General features: G+C 40.7%; 1 protein-coding gene across 5 annotated transcripts in view; it reads right to left on the reverse strand.

Annotated features, from left to right (window-relative positions):
• The window catches only part of RHBDD1 (rhomboid domain containing 1), a 137,726-nt gene that overhangs the window by 46,175 nt on the left and 78,533 nt on the right, over window positions 1-13,018 (reverse strand). The window lies entirely within an intron of this gene.

The following is a 13,018-nucleotide window of genomic DNA, read 5'->3' on the forward strand; positions in this document are numbered from 1 at the left end:
GAAAGCATGCCATACTCCCCCTTTCCTTGGAGACCCAAACTTCTGAGTGCCAATCACTAGACACCTTCCACTGAGGTGATGCACAACTGATCTGAAAAAAAATGTGCTTGGTAAAATGTGCACAGCTTTAACTTTTGTAAACTGTAAAGTCAGATGGCAACGCCTGGTGCCGTGGCTCCTGAAGGCTTCAGTGAGACAGGATCCAGTGTGTTCTGGATCCCTTAATTTACAGGGCAACAATGGAGAAACAGACATAGAGAATAGACTTATGGACATGGGGACAGGGAAGGAGAGGGTGAGATGTATGGAAAGAGTAACATGGAAACTTACATTACCATATGTAAAATAGATAGCTAACGGGAATTTGCTATATGGCTCAGGAAACTCAAACAGGGTCTCAGTATCAACCTAGAGGGGTGGGATGGGGAGGGAGACGGGAAGGAGGTTCAAAAGGGAGGGAATATATGTACACCTATGGCTGATTCATGTTGAGGTTTGACAGAAAACAGCAAAATTCTGTAAAGCAATTATCCTTCAATAAAAAAGAATTAATTAAAGAAAAAAAAAGAAATCACTGCAGCAGCCAGGGAGAGCTAGCTACTGGTAACTGAAGCCACTGTTCTTCCTGCCCAGAGTATGTGGATACTTTCAGCATGGAAGGATTGAAGGATAGATAAGAAAAGAAAGAAGAAAATGAGCAAAAAGGAAAAGTAGAGACTGGATATAGAGAAGTCCTAGTTTGTATATCAGCTCTGCACCATCTCCCTCATCACTCTGATGGCGTAAGTCAGACCACAGAGGCTGGAGGTGAAGGCGTGAGACGGAGTTTTCCCTGCATTTCTCTACAGAAAACAGCCCGATGCCTTTAACAGAGTGGGACTGTGGATAACATCAAAGAAAAGGAAGGCCAATACTGCATATTTTTAGCAATGTGTAGATTTTCATAAAAGTTCTACATGATCTTGCAGACATTTGAGAGAATGGCATAAAGTCAAAACAAGAAAGTAAGTCACCATAATCTTATTCCCGAGAAACAGGATGAGTGGCATTTTGCTAAATATTATTCCAATCTTTTTTATAGTACATTTACTAGGTCTTACAAAAATAGATGTGCCTCTACTAAGAATACGGCTATATCCTGCTCATTTGAGTCACTGTGAACCTGCTTCTCTTTTTAGTGGCTGAGTATTATTCTAGATCATGGTTTATTTCACCTACTTTTCCTTTTGGGGTATGATTAGGCCATTTGCGATTTTTCTAACGCAGATGATTACAATGTAATTTTAATCAGCTTAATATTTATAGTAATCTTAATAACACTGCACAATTTTGGTCCTGTGTTACAACAAAAGTAGATTTAAATAACACAGATGTGACACAGGAAGACTGCTGGTCCCGAATTGAGATTCACGGAGATATATAAATACATATTATGCATGACTCTCACATCTGGCTCTCCATAACAAAGTACAACAGAATTATAAATAGTTTTGAATCCTTGGAGAACTGCCATGTGATGAAACTAGACCACTCTGAAAGCTATTTGTGATTCTGTAATAAATGGAAACCAACATATGACTCTTGATTTTTCTCGCTAGCAAAACAACACAACAAAATGGATGAACACGTGCAACTCCAAGTGAGATTCAAGAGGCTGAGTAAAAGACAGTGAAAATTCTCACATGAATGATTCCTATTAACAAGAAGCTAGCTGCTGCTTAGTCGCTCAGCTGTGTCCGACTCTTTATGAACCCATGGACTGCAGCCCTCCAGGCTCCTCTGTCCATGGGGATTCTCCAGGCAAAAAGACTGGAGTGGGTTACCATACCCTCTCCTCCAGGGGATCTTCCCAACCAAGGGATTGAATCCAAGTCGCTTGCATTGCAGGCGAATTCTTTACTGCCTAAGCCACCAGGGAAGCCCAGCAAGAAACCAGAAGAATGTGTAGAATGTTGCTGTTTTTGTCTTGTGCTCAGTCCTAAGTCCTGTCCCAACCAAGGGATTGAATCCAAGTCGCTTGCATTGCAGGCGAATTCTTTACTGCCTAAGCCACCAGGGAAGCCCAGCAAGAAACTAGAAGAATGTGTAAAATGTTGCTGTTTTTGTCTTGTGCTCAGTCCTAAGTCCTGTCTGACTCTTTGTGATCCCATGGAACTGTGTAGCCTGCCAGGCTCCTCTGTTCATGGGATTTTCCAGGCAAGAATACTGGAGTGGGCTGCCATTTCCTCCTCCAGGGGATCTCCCCAACCTAGGGATCGAACTAATGTCTCCTTTATCTCCTGCATTGGCAGATGGTAGCTCAATGTAAAATTCTGATGTCTTAAGGCACACTTAGTGCAAAGTGCATTTATTCCTTTTTGTTATGAATCTTTTTCTAAAAAGAAAGCCATAGAAGACAAATTGAGTCCTATTTAAATGAACAGTGCAAATTCAATTCAAATGACATTAATTGAGGCCACAGTAAAAACAATATTTTCAAACTCACATGCAATAATTTTTGGTAGAAATAAACGACTGTCCAGAAGATTATTTATGACTGTCTATAGGAAGCATATTTTTTGGTGTGTGTTCTATTAGATACCTAATATGCAAGTTTCTTGTCATAAGAAGGGCATTCTTCTCCTATACAAACTATTTATTTCACAATTTTTACTTAATGTCAGGATTTCTTTTGCCTAAAAAAAAAAAAAAATCAACCAAAGAACTTGGCCAATGATGTGAGGACAATAGTAAGAGAAATGTCACTGTCATTCTATAAATAATACTATCTTTTTCAGTTTACCTGAGACTGTTCTATCGTGACCATGCCTACCTGAGAGTTTTCAGCGTTCTGATGTCAGGATGATTGCAATGGCCAAACCACCTCCACGAACTCAAACATAACTCCAGCTCAGCCATGTGGCCTGACTATGTGGAGGGCTACAGACAGATTCATGCTGGACTCTTCCATATCTGAAAATTCACAGTAGCCCACCAGTACTTTTTCTGAAGAGGCTGTGTTGGACAACATAGAAAGTGCCCTGGCAAGGAACAGAGGAGTCTGGCCTTCTCATCTGTTGTCTACCACTCAGCATGTGACCCCGGGCCCGGCAATTAGCTTCTCTGTGCTCTGTTTCCAATCTAAAACAATGACTACAATGACAAATGCTTATTTCATAGGGTTTTGTGTGGGGATGTGAACCTTCCTGGCACAGAATCATTAATGCTCATGGACCTGGGAAAAAATCACCGAAACATGTACAGCAGTATCTTCTGGGTGTCTACCTTATGGGTAGCTGCAAGGATTCAATGGGAGTGGTTTTAATGCGGGTGATGGAGTTATGAACTATTTTTTGTCTTTTCTTTTTGGTGATTTGTATTTTCCACAGTTAATATATTCTTTTCTAACCAGCATGACAAAACTTGTCCAAATTCTAGAAGACCCTAATAACTGAACTGAGCTCAGGTACTCATCACCAGCTGTGTCAGGCCCTCAGCAACACCCACCCTGGGACATCTGGAATTTAGGTAGGACTTTGGGAGAAAGCTAGGAGTCCCTTTGCAGGCAGCCCAGAAGACAGATGTGGAAGCTAATTCAAGGTTCAGCTCTGCTCCCACCTGGATTCATAAGAGCACGAGGAAATGTGGATTCAATCTCGCACCTTCCAGGAGGGTTCTGACTCCCAGGATCCTCATGCCTGGGGAAGCCGACCTATGTCACGCCGGCATCCCCAGGGCAGGCCACTGTCCTCAGTTAACAGACACAGATACACACTGCAGTAGGATGTAAGTCTCCTGACTTCTCCTAGTCTGCTTCCTCATTGGGTAAAATCAAGGGTCAGACAATGATGACCTTTAAGGTCACTCTCCGTGCCATTTGTGTTTGAAAATGGTATGGTCTTATATCATTCTCTATTACCTACTTTAAAAATAAATTAAGTAAACTAAGCAAAGGATTGATATAGAGATCCCTCCCCAAGACTGCAGTTATGTACTTAAAATTTTATGGTACAGTTATATGGTATATGTTACAAGAAAGGCTCAAATTAAAAAAATTAATTTATTTAATTTTATTCATTAAAATATCAACTGCTGAGTCAATGAAACAACGTCTAGGCCTTTAGCTCCAAAAAAAAGAGAGATTTGTTTTGTTTCCTATTTTAGTATAGAGACATAGAATTAGAAAAATTTTCACACTTCCAATTGTTTGATTAATAAGAATGTAGAATCTACTATAATTTTAAAGCACTATTTGACAACTCTCTCCCTAATTAAAACATTTTATAGGAATGAAGAGTCTCTTAAACAGGCTTATATTAAAAGAGTTTTCTACAGTTAAGTCTGATCTTATGAGACACTGAATATACTCATCAATAACTCTGGTATTAAAGATTGTACAGATTAAAAAAAGAAAAAAATTGTATAGATAACCTGAGTATCCAAATCATCATATTAATAAATTTGCTATTCGATAAAATTCTTACACAGCTTAAGGAATCACAGTTGCTGAATCAGAGAATTTCATAGATGGGTAAGTAAAGGGACTAACTCATTTCAAAAGTTACTTTATCTCTTTCCTAAATCTAATATATTGGGGTAGCTGAAGTGAAGTCACTTAAATCTCCTATCATTCAGCAAAAAGAATAATACTTTTGGTTTGATAGCAATGAAGAAGACTTACTCATTTCTGTACCCTGTTATTACTCAACAACAGTATCACACATAGACAAGGGACTCAGAGAGGGATTTGCTAATAACAGAATGAACAATCATCCGGAGCAATGTGACGGAGCAATGTGACGAATGCACCAGGCAACATTCCTGCAACCTCTAAGACCTGCTAGCCCCCAAAACAGGATGGAGAAGATGTGGGTGGGTGGAACCACTTCGTCAGAGTTTTGTTTATTGTTAAATCTACTCATTAGCATCTGAATAATGCTTTAAATAAATGGTGATTGGGGGGGTAGGTGGCAAAGGAAAAATTATAAAATAATTCACAAAGAACCATTAATGTCAATTTCTCAAATGTATTTCAATTCCATGTATCATTATTTTAATTTTTTTTTTATTTTAGCAAAGGCCAAGATACAGTTAATCTTTCTAAGTATAAAACCTCAACAGAAGCCTGCTCCTTCCCAACGGCAACCTAAACAGAACCTTGGTCCACTTATTTTATTCTTTCTCTTCCTGACTGGGATATATTCACACGTTAGTTCACAGGTTTGAAAAAGCGTGTATTTATATTTCTTTACATGCACAATTTCACATCTAGCTACGGTCTCGAATATCAGACTTTACTCACTGAAATGCGTATCTCTAAAGTCGAGAGTAGGGAGTAAGACCCAGTGATCCAGGGGAAGCATTCTGCAATGAAACTGCGTTTAGGAAATCTGGCAGATGGTACTTTTTCATTACAGAGAAAGTTTTCCTAGGGGAAAACACACCAAATTACTTTAAAAAAAAGTTAAGTGGTCACACAGAATGAGATGTGCATCTCTGTCCTGGCCTCCAACACGCCTGCAAAGCCAAGCAGACCAGCCGTGAATATTTGCATACATTAAAAATCACCAACTGCGTTATGCCTGCATTGGGCCAGTGAAGACTCATGTAATCAGGCGACTAAAGAAGGTACCACCATCAAACGTATCTACATATCAGTGTAGATCTGCCTTAGACAGCTGTGTGACTTTATCTTCTGATACAGAAATGATCTTTCATCCATCAGCCCTGAGACCTAGATGAGAAACGCGTCAATATTTCTGACACCTCTCAATGTCCCCATTTCTGGCTATGCCTGCCCTACTCAGTCCATTACCACAGAATAATGGAAAAGAAAGAAAACTTTGAAGGGTACCCACTTCAACTCTCTTACTATTAAAAAAAGAATAGTAATAGTGCAAACATCGGATTAGGTTTGGTGACACACATCTCAAGTAAAGCTAGTTCACTGAGGACAGATGCTCAGACCACTGCGGTTCCAAGTCTCTTCTCTTTGTACCATATGATGTACCATATGATGAAAGATTAAAAACATGTATGCAATTTACTCTATTTTTTTTTCAAAATTTTCCATACAATAATAAACAAGACAAATGTAATCTGCATATACTTTGGTGTAGCTTCAATAAAAGGCAAAACAGACAACTCAGTTAAATTCTCTCTTTGTTTTTTCACTTAAAATATACCTGCATTGGTCCCTATGAATATAAATGACTATAAAAAGGATTCAAAGATACTGTCAAGTGATCTTTTAGCAACAAAAGCCCTACATACTGATTTGGAACCTACATACTCTTTACCAATATGGCTCCCCTGGTTAATTTTACATGTGAAGACTTAGAGACAAAGCAGGAACCCGTTTCAATCTAAAGCCAAGACCTTTGTATTATAGTTTATCCCACCATAGCTCCACATATGGCCAGCCAGTAACCCCAACTGTACAGTCTGGGGAGGGGGTGACAACTCTGCTTGATTTTTGCAAGAGAGCCGGAGTGTGACTGTGGCCGTTTGCCTTTCGGAGGAGTCTAGGAAAAGCAACACACGTTACTCCACATGTCATGAGGATTTCCAGTTTTAACCAGTACACATGCTCCAGGCTCGCAGACAGAAGTTGAAAAGGACACAGCTTTGTACCCAGCCGCCAGCTGAACTTGGTGGCAGGCTATTTAAAAAAAAAAAAAAAAAGCACAAATTATACATAGAAGGATGTGGGGGAGGGGGAGAGGAAAATGGAATGAGCTAATGTTTCTAGTTGGCATCTGCCTTTTGACTCAAAGAAAGAGATGGCTCTCATCCAGAATTTTTCTATTATTGTGGCATCAGCTGCCTCTTGGATTCGTTTATAAAAGCTGAGACTGCCAACAGAACAGGACAAGATTTTTGTTGATGGTAGTAAATGTGCAAAAGCCTCTTGAAATAATAGGGATTTCTATATTTCTTCTACAAAGGCTACTTTGGTACTATTATTCCTGGCATGAGCTTTAGGACTTGTAATTATAGCCAGGTACACTGTTAGGAAATATGACAACAGCAAATTCTGAGGTTAAAAGAGTTGCTACCTTGATTCTTTAATTTACTCTTCCAGTATATCGAACTAAAGAGAGGTCTGAAACCAATTTGGTGCTGGATGTTTCTTGCTGGACTGGCATTCTACCAAATGAATTTCCACTATTTGGCCCTTTCAAATCCCAGCATTATTGATGACTACTACACTAACTTCTTTGAAAACTGGGAATCAGAGAAAAAGAATTAAGCGTTTACCCTGCCTTTTAAAACAAGCCTATAGATTCTACCTTCTTGATGAGGGAAAGATCTTATTTTTTTTTTTAAAGCTAATAAATAAATGTACTAAGATGATAAATTGAAACCCCCAATGAAGAATCAGAAACACTTCTGGTTTCCACTGGGGATATAGAAAACTGGAAAAAGCACCACTATCATCTTTAAGCATAAATTCTGCACAATTTGCAAATTAATATTCTGTCCTGAACCTATGGGAAAGGGACAGCAGTAGGGCAATCAGCTAGACTGAAGTCCAAGATGTTACAGGAGCCCTTGTTTACCCAGGACAGGGTCTACCGGACACTTACGAGAATTTAGCCAACACTGTTAACACATTGCTAAGGCAGAGTGACAGCTAGCAAGATTATATTCTTAGAATACATAACGCAGAACACATAGCGGGCTGCAATATAAAGGAATTCACAGGCTCTTCTCAGGACCTCCAGTGGTCCTTATAAAGACACAGGTGAGATCAGAGCATGTGTCCTTTGTCCTCTGTCCTTCCTGGGATAGTCCTGAGGGACAGAACAGCAGCCACCGCAGGAAAGACTGCCTGGATCTTTCCTCCCTACTGTCCCTAAGGAACAAAGGACTTAAGTGCCTGCAAGAAAGACAAAAACCAAGTTTCCCCTAGGGAAATAGTGAGAGCCTTCTGCAGCTTCGAAAAGGGAAGAGGAAGAAAAAAAAATCAAGAACAACCCTCTAAACTGGAGGGTCAGGGATACTGAGAAGACCATGCCTCCAAACCAAGGGACACAGTGACTTCTTGGACTGAGCCTTAATCAGAGCACACCCTACACCAGCCTCCCGCGGCCAGGCTAAAAAGCAGAGAGCAACAAGTAAATGGGGCTTCCCTGGTGGCTCAGACGGTAAAGGATTCGCCTGCAACGCAAGAGACCTGGGTTCAATACCTGGGTCAGGAACGAATAAAGGACTGATGCTGAAGCTCCGATACTTTGGCCATCTGATGAGAATAGTCAACTCACTGGAAAAGACCCTGATGCTGGGAAAGACAGGAGCAGAAGGGGGCGACAACGGATGAGACGGTTGGATGGCATCACCGACCTGATGGAAGTGAGTTTGAGCAAGCTCCGGGAGATAGTGGAGGACTGGAAGCCTGGTGTGCTGCAGTCCACGGGTTCACAAAGAGCTGGACATGACTGAGCGACTGAACAACGAGTAACAACAGTGTGCCACCCACTGGAGAAGGGGTAAGGGAGGGGACAGAGTACCTAACCCAGTTACAGCACTAAGACTTAAAAATGAAGTCCAAGTAGACACTGAGAAACACTCAGGCAAATCAGCCCCCACCCTAGAAACAAGGTAACAGTGGAGGAATTCAAAGTCGTTGGTACACTGAGGGTAACCTTATAGTACATACTAAATATTATAGCAATTCTACAAAAATCAAAATACAGTGCTCAATAGAACAAGTAGGCAGATAATCCGCAAGGATTAGAAGACCTGGGCAACACTATCAACTCAATTAATATAATTAACATTTGTAGAATACCCCACCCAACTAGGGCAGAACACACAGTCTTTTTGGGTACACATGGCACCTCACCAAGATGTACCAGGAACACCACAAACATACGAGATTTAACCTGGGAATGCAAACCTGCCTCAAGTTTGAAAATTCAAATTACTTAGCACGTTATTAATAATAGAGTGGGGCTTGCCTGGTGGCTCAGATGGCAAAGAATCTGCCTGCAATGCAGGAAACCCAGGTTCGATCCCTGGGTCAGAAAGATCCCCTGGAGAAGGGAATGGCAACCCACTCGAGTGTTCTTGCCTGGAGAATTCCAAGGACAGAGTTCGAAAATCAAAATTATTTACTATGTTATTAATAATAGACTAAAGAAGAAAAAGTATATAATGATCTCAACAAACACAGAATTAAAAATACTATTATTAATAACACACTGTGCCCGCGTGTTCAGTCGCTAAGTAGTGTCCAGCTCTTTGTGACCTCATGGACTGTGGCTCGATAGGCTACTCTGTCCATGGATTTTTCCAGGCAAGAACACTGGAATGGGTTGCCATTCCCTTCTCCAGGGGATCTTCCCGACCCAGGGATCAATCCCATTTGTCCTGTGTCTCCTCTATTCGCAGGCAGATTCTTCACCACTGAGCCACCTGGGAAGCCCCTAGAGCATATCTCCGGTCTTTAAAAAAAGAAAAAAGGAAACAGGTGTAAGTTTAAGAAAATATATGGAGGATCTGTATGTTTCAAAGTTTTTAATGGCATGAAAAGATGATTACAACATAATAATGAATGAAAAAAAGTAAGGTTCAAAACAAAGGTACCTACCATAAGTAAGGTTCAAAGGTACCTACCATAATGGCCAATGGTTATAAAATAAACCAAATATTTTTTCTATAGGAAATAAAGGAAAAAAATAATAAAGGCCATTTAAAAAAATGTCTCCTTGGCGTCTCATTCTTACTAAGACAGACATGAATATTTTAAGGGAAATAAAATTGAAATTAATATAAACAATTTGCAAAGTTATTTCCTTTGCTGTCACCCATTACGGTACATATACACACTTTAAGAGATCTCTTCATATCAGTTTCATTGCAACTAGTTCCATATGCTCTTAAAAACATTCATTGAAAATGAAGTTCTGTGGTCAAGTAAGTTTGGAAAACATTAATTTCATAAATTGGTTTCTTAATTGCAGAACTAATTAGAATTGTCAGTATTGTCATTCTGGATTTTCAAGAGATAAATTGCAGGGTAAAGTTTGCAGTTTCTCACCTTTATTTGAGTGAGTGAGAGAGGGAGAACGAAAAGGAGAGAGAGGAGAGAGCTGTTTTCAGCTAAAAATTGAAAGTAAGCTGCAGAGATATTACTTTGCTTCCAAATACAATACTTCAGTGGATATCTCCCAAGAATAAGGGACCTTCTGTTACTTATCCATAATACCACTGTCAGCTCAAAGAAAGTTAGTCCAATTCCCAAATAACATCTGCCACATAGTCCAAACACAAAGTTTCTGTTTCCTCAAAAAAGGTCTCTTTATAAGAACCAGTTTTTCAAGGTGCTCGTGTTGTTTGCTTGTTACTTCCTTTTAATATAAAAATCACACCTTGCTTTCTTTCTGACAATGATTTTTTTCAGGAGACGAGTCTCACTGAATTGTAGAAACCTCATATTTTGTATGATGTCTTGACTTATTCCTCTGTTCCATGTATTTCCTGTACATGGGCCTTTACTCTGGAAGACGAAGCATTTTTAGTAAGAATATGTCATAGTTGATGCTGTGTTCCTCATATGGCATCAAATCAGGAGACATACACTATCAGGCCATCCCATAATAATGCTGCTAAATTTGATCGCTGGGATCAGGTGATGACTCCTAAGTCTCCCTGCTTCCCTATTAACACGTCCTCTAGGAAGTGACCCTTTATCACCATGTGAATGACCCATTTCTTTTTCTTTTTTGGGTGGGGGGAGTATAGCTAATTTACAATGTGGAGTTAGCCTCAGGTGTACAGCAAAGTGAATAACAATGTTCCATTTCTAAACAAGACCCAAAGTGAATCCGTTACAACAATGTTCCATTTCTAAATAAGACCTTTTCACTAATGATTTTTATAGTGTTTGTTTGCAAGACTACCAGTTATTTCTTTGGGTTTCTTGCTAATTTCTATTTACATCTTTTAAAACTCCTTTTTAGGAAAATGTTCTCTTTGCGGGATACAGTCAGGTAAGTTTTGACAAACGCAAAGAGTAGTGTATCCATCACAACAACCAAGATACAGAATAGTGCCATCAGTCCAAAAATCCCCTCCTGTTGTCTTTCTATGGTACTAAATAAAGTTTTGTACAAAGTCCAGGCTTAGTAGCTTTGCCCTGACTTCCTTACTTTTGTGTGTGTGTGATATGCAGGGATTAATATTTTTATCAGTGATAACATTTCTACTGCACTTCTAAGATTTACATCCAATAGAGCATACCGTATTTACATGCAATGGACAGTCCAAGGTAACAAATTCAGACATGGTTCTGTTAAATTATGATTTGTTCCATATTAAATTAAATACAAAATATCCTTACCTCCCATAATATTGCATGTCTCACCTTGGAGTGATTAAGCCCCTGCTGTGCCCAGGACTAACCTTTAGAATTTGTTAAAATACAGCCTCTGGGCCTTGCCCCCAGTGTTTAGGATTCCAAGGCTAAGGCACGCTTCCTGTGACTGTGATGTCAGCGGTCCATTAAGGCTGGTGATGGCAAGAATACACCTGGTTATTCACCTCTGTTTCCGTGCATCCTCTTTGCAATGCGACTCTACAGCTTGGCTCAGGAAGAGGTGGAATCTACTTCCTTATCCCCTGAATCTTGTCTGGTTTCCTGATTTGCTTCGGTAACAAAATATAGCGGAACCAACAATGCACCAGCCTAAGTATGTTCCCACATTCTCCCTGGGCACCCTCGTGCTGAGGCCTTGTGAACGAACTTGGGCTGGCCGGCTGGATGATGGGTCACGTGTGGACCAATCGCCACCATCGTATCAGACAGCGGTCAGTCAGGTAGGTAGAGGAGGCTGTCCTAGAAGAGCTAGCCCCGGCTCACCACTGCAGACACCTCAGCACACCAGCCGAGACCAGTGAAGCCTGCCCCATGGGATCATCCGTGCAGAACCATAAATGTGGAACAAACATGTATTGTTTTAGGCCAAGTGTGTCTGGGCAATTTCACCCAGTAGTAGACGACTGAGAGACCACAGCTCTGATACTCTTCATCTGAGAAGTCCTGATTTATCTCTTCCTCTCCATTGCCTCAGCCACCTTCATCATGCAGACTTTGCTCCGTGATTAGACTACTTCAAGCCTTCTGATTTGTCTTCCCCTCTTGCTGTCACTGCCCACCTCCATGCACACTCTTACTGCTAAGACCGTATTCCTAACGTCAGAAACCAAGTTGTGGGAATCTGTGTGTTCCCGTCATATGTTGTAATGCCTGATATCCCCTTCATGCTCAGTCCTTGTTCCTGGCATGACTGTTGCTGGATCCATGAAACACAGCTCTGATCAGATCACTCTCCCGTGCAGAACTCTTCCTGGAAGTTACATCATATGCCAGACCCATCTTCCACGTGGCCTATTTAATTCCGGGACCTCTGTGATCAGGCCCCAGCCTAGCTGCCCACTCTTCTTCCCCTTCTTCTCTTAGCACTTTATTCAAAAGCGAGGATGGGATGACCACACCCTTTACTCTTGTGTCTGAGAAGATATGATTCCTGCCTGGAAGACCCTTTCAGATCTCGGCAAATGCTACACACTCTTCAAGGATCAACTCAAATACCACCTCTTCTGTGAAACTCTGATAGATCTAGTTAAGAAAAAGCTCACCCCTTCTCATGGATTCCAGCAAATGGCTGAAGCCTCTCTTAAGTACCTGATATTATGGTTACTCATGGTATCGAGCAGGCTTCCCTGGTGGCTCAATGGTAAAGAATCCTCTTGCCAATGCAGTAGATGTTGGGAAGATCCCTTGGAGATGGTAATGGCAACCCATTCCAGTATTCTTGCCTGGGAAATTCCATGGACAGTGGAGCCTGGCAAGCTTCAGTCCATGGAGTCACAGAGTTGGACATGACTGAGTGACTAACACTCAGACACACAAACAATAAAAACAGGAATACCAAAACTTATTACTACCAAACCTAGAGGAAAGATGGCAAAATAAATAGGGCGGTTTCCATATACTATTTCATATAGGGCTTCCCTGGTGGCTCAGACAGGA

Source organism: Capra hircus, chromosome 2 (genome assembly GCF_001704415.2).
Source record: "Capra hircus breed San Clemente chromosome 2, ASM170441v1, whole genome shotgun sequence".
NCBI classification, from domain to species: Eukaryota; Metazoa; Chordata; class Mammalia; order Artiodactyla; family Bovidae; genus Capra; species Capra hircus.